Below are 5,381 nucleotides of genomic sequence, written 5' to 3' on the forward strand. Positions count from 1 at the left end.
ATTCAAGCAAATAACATTTAAGCTAGGAGGGATCCGAGCTACGTCTTTCATATGTGATCAAGCGTATACGTTCATACAGATATGATAATAATACAAACATAAACGAATTGTTACTGTTCGAATAACACTGTCTGCTAAATATGTTATTCGAGAGGCTGGACAAAAGTAAACGTAAACAAACGTAATTGTAAGAGAGGTGTTATATCCTCTCATTCCGTTGAGGGGACGAAAAATCCCTATAAACACTATTTGTCTCAAGAAAAGACCACCATCATAATCGATAGTACGACTCCCACCTCAGATGTCGAGTTTGTCAGTAATAGTTTTGCAACTCTTCAACTAATCTAACTACCAAAATAGGACCTAAAGAGACGAGTTCCTAACCAGTATAACTCAATATGATATGAAGGCTTACACATCACGTCAAAGTATTAGCATCGAAGACGATTAAATATAGGACGCTGTACACTTCCGTGTGCCATTCTTGTTCTCAAACCATGGTGATCTTTTCGTCATTGTTCCAATTTTGACACATATATCGCCGAAGCAGGTAGGTAGTTCAACATACGAACTTCTTATAAAACCAGGAATCAAGACTAGAAAGAACAGATATAACTAGATCTTAATTTAGTAACGTGAAAATAAAACCATTTAAAACATACTAATCAAAGCGTCTTCAGTAACGCGTTGTAGAGAGTAAGCCATCATTTGCCTGTATTTGCTGAATAACTTCTATATCGGTCAAGAACCTTATTATTAATGATGACTGACTTTAATAATTTCATGTCAAATCATATACACATCTGTTTTCATTTACTTGAGCTTGTTACCATATTTTAAACATAATTATCTTCCCTTCGAAACTGAACGGCTATCAATTATTTTACCATCATCATCGATTGAGTTTTCAGATTGTATAATCTACATTTTCTATGTTTCCCATTTTATTTCCCACTAAATTCAAAGTAGTCGGAAAAAAAGACAATGTAATCAAATGTGATCTTGTGAAAATCGTCTAATAAGAATATCCATTTAGCTAAATCGGTATTTGATAATTACTTTAGAATCTATAAGTCTACGATAACAATCAAGCAGATTACGTAACCTAATCAGTAAAGTAAAAAATCAGAATAGGGATTGGAGGAGATCGGAGTAAGTTTAATAGTTGAATTCATGAGTCAATCTAAGCTAGACCCCCATTTGAAGACCTGGAAGCACTGGATGACCGTTTTGTCCTAATATACGACTCCTTAACAGTAGAAAATGATAGTTTCATTTTAGCTGTGTCAGTGATGACAATAACAATAATAGGTTGAACGAATTTCCAACGTAGAAAAAAAGTGCGAAACTTGGGAAAACAGACAAAATAACAATGATTAGAAGTTATCCCATTTAGATTACTAGATAAAATTCTAATAAATTTTTTTAATGGATAACACTAAAAAATGGGATATAATATTTCATTTAAATGACGAAATCTATAAATCATTCTATATAAAAGCATTTTCAATAAGAATTCATCTCATGAAGTGCCCCCCCCCGAAACGATCATAGTAACAAACGATTCAAAAAGGACAGTTTTATAATTAAAACATTTTTGAATCTCTCATACTAGGTTTGATTTCACATGGTTTAATTATATTCTTTTTGTTATATTCCATGGAGAATTATGAATGGTAACTTTGAGAACTATTTATGGACCAATGTGATATGTATATTTCCTAATGTATAATGGCTAAGTAACCTGATTATTCATATTCATGTTCCTTTTATTATAAGCTTTATTTTGACCTATGAACTATTATTATACAATTTACAATTCTTGAGTTATCCATATTCTATTAATTACTGTTTCCCCTATTCACAGCCACATTTGACCAAATCTTGTACAAATGTTATTTTCTATTTTATGGTATGATGTGATCAGTTTGTTTGGTATATAAACCCAGTATCTTTGAAAATAATGATTCATATTGCAGATGCTGTTATTGGTGTTCTGAACTTAACTGGCTGGGCTAGGTAGATAGCAGCACTGTTACGTACTCCAGACTGCTCATACGGCTGTTTGTGTATCATTGGGCGATCAATAAATTCGCCTCTCTCTAATTGGCGGTCTTATCACGTCATATATATTAAACAGGGCACGCACACATGCAATCGATATAACACTTTTCCTCATATTACCACGTTTAACTTATTCTTCAAGTAAATACTAGACAGAAATCAATAACTTATTTTAAGAAAACTTATCACCAATGAATTAAATTATACAAAGACTATTTTTTTCTACCATTTCCTCCTTTCACTATACCTAAGATTCTTTAGTGATCATTTTTCAGTGCTTAAATTCAATTTTTTTCTTCAATAAACCAACCATCAAAATGATTGATTTCTAGGTCAGTATAAACTTGTTTTTTTTCATTTTTTTCAAAAAAGCAATTAAAATCGAAAAAATTAAGAAAAAAGAAAAATGAAAAACGTTTTTCATTCTAGATTGATATTAAATAAAACTTAGTTTCCATTAATTCAGACGACCAATTTACAGATTAAAGTGTGGATAGCCCAAAGATGAAAACTTAAAATCAGAAGGGGTTTTTGTGGAAATTTCAGTATTTTCGTAGTTGAAATCATAAGTCAATTGAAGTTAGACATTAACACCGTTGAATGCCGGCTCAGTTGTCTATCGGCAAAGTGCTCTGGCGCGGGACTGGTAGGTTCTGGGTTCGAATCTCGCGAGTGCGGGATCGTGGATGTGCACTGCTGAGGAGCTCCACAATAGGACGAAACGGACGTCCAGTGATTCCAGGTTTTCCATGGTGGTCTAGCTTCAATTGGCTCATGATTTCACATATGAAAAGTTAAAAAATCAAGGTATTAAGAAAATAAATTTCTGAAAATTAATACATAAACAAATCAATAAAATTATTGATTCTTTAATTATAGTGTTATCAATTGTCTTTATCTTTTTTTATGGAACATGTTAAAACACTTTTCAAAGCAAACCATAGAAGCAAAGACAGATAGTGGCTAGCAGTGGAATCCCAAAAGCGCGTTTCTTCCAATTTGGGACTCGTCAGCTGGATGTACCTGCATCTCAGAGTTGACGTTTACTCTGCACTCGAACCTAGTACCGTTCGCTTCAAACGCCATCACGTTATCTACTTTACTACTGAGTCCTGATAGCTACCTGCTTATGCAATAATGAAGTTATATTCACTTAGTGTTGTTTACTTGTATCTTTCCATTGTTATTTAGGACTGCAATTGGTACAAGTAAACGAACCCAAGTTAATAAACCATAAAAGTTTTGGAAGGTTTATGAAATTCCATATATTTTTCATTATTTCTTCCTATAAATGTATTAAATTAGTTAGAAAGTGATGTACGTACACTTGACAATACTGTAACTTACTGATTAACATTAGAGAAAAGTAAATTGAATAAACGAATGCAAAGATCATTCCTCTGAATATATATTCATGAGATTGTTCTTTGAATGCCTCCTTATCACATTTAGCGAAAATTGTATCAAAAATTCATGAATATTAAGAATGATTTTTTTTTTCTGTATTACTTATTTGCTGGCATCATAATGAAGTTGCTTTTATCTCTTCTTTATAAATATGCAAGAAATCTTCAGAAGTAATATAAATTCTTTTACCGCAAGTGTTTCTTCTGATTCATTAAAAATATAAATAGGCATCAACTCAATGCATCAAAGATCTGCACAACGAAGGAAATGGTTAACATGATGTAAAACAAAACAGACAATATAATTGCATAAATGATAGTAAAAAACTAAATAAGACGGTTATACTAGGAAGGGAAGAGAATGAAATTAAAATATAAAACGTAAAAATATTAGAACTCAAGATTTAGAAAGGAAAATAATGTATGAATCTATTTAGGATACTCTGACTGGTTTTGAGTCATTCTATCTAATTTTTCTACTCAACAATCAAAATTACCTTCGGAACCATGCCCAACATACTTCTTACCCACTTTAACCATTACAAGTTCACCTCATCAAACTTACGTACAATCTCAAAACCTTATCATGTTCATAAATTTATTCCGATAGATCTGTGATCCAATACTAGAAATTTTTGTATTTCTTCTAACCTTTAAGTCCAAGTTTCACTGATACAAATTAGTACGAAGCAAACCTCTACAATGTGTACTTGGTGGATTTCTTGACTGGTTTCTTTTTGATGATTCTATGGAAATGTGTTGTGTTATATGTCACTGCTACATTTTCCATCTCTTTCATAGTTCACTATTATTTATGATCATGCCGCCGACTTTTTACAAGCCATTTTTAATTTCCCCGTTTCAAGTATTTATCAATCTTCATAGAAGCTAATGAAAAAAACAATGTTTGATTGTAACTTGATGCTTTTTATATTCATCTTTGGGTCGATATCAGGTTTCCTAGGTCAAATACTTTATTTCCTTATCCTCACTTGCAAAAAGCGGTTATCTGATTATATTCGCAGCAGAAAATCCCCGTCATCTAATCACTGAAATGAAATGCCAAAATACTCACTTGAGTGTTACTCTACCTGGTCCATCCTACCTACGTAGTCCTTGAAATCATCCACCGTAGTTACTATGTATGGGCATGGGTAGTTGCTACAAATGAGCGACAAAATGTCCTACTTCAGTTTCTATTTCTTACTGTTTTGTGCACAAGCAATTATCGGCTGAAGTAACTTGGAGTGTGGTTTCGGGAGACCACATATAACAACTGATGAACTCAAATCGTTAGCGTCGGATGGAATCAGAGAAGAAAGTTTTGTAACAAAGATACAAGAAAATTCAAAAAAGAGGAGGGAATTTAATGTTAAATAAGATGAGCTTGAATGTTTCAAGTATGCCCCCAAGGTGAACCAAAGAACGAATTTTAGCTAGTTACATTGTTACGAGATTGTTATCCATATATCCCATGAAATGAAGTGACATGTACACCATTAAATAGGATTGCTTGAAAATTAAAACTAACATAAAATAACACCGTCCTTATGAAGAAATAATATCATGAACAGTTTCAACTGTGATAGCTTGGCATCACATACAATACACAAAAAATAGCCAATAATATAAAGATTTACACGTAAAAGAAACGTCTTGATAAAAGCACAAAATGAAAATCGTTGCAGTCAGATGAAACACTCATTATAATTGATTTGAAAATTCACAAGTTGTTAGTTGATATTACTAAAATACTTCAAGATAAGATGTAATATCCGTCTGGTGTAATCTGTTTTCATTGATTCTACTATACAATGTTAGCTCATGGTGTGAACAATCTAAAAATCTAATATTTTTGAATATAACATATTGTAGACTGATATCAATTGAATAACTACTGGTCCTTAGATA

This window comes from Schistosoma mansoni, chromosome 3 (assembly GCF_000237925.1).
Source record: "Schistosoma mansoni strain Puerto Rico chromosome 3, complete genome".
NCBI classification, from domain to species: Eukaryota; Metazoa; Platyhelminthes; class Trematoda; order Strigeidida; family Schistosomatidae; genus Schistosoma; species Schistosoma mansoni.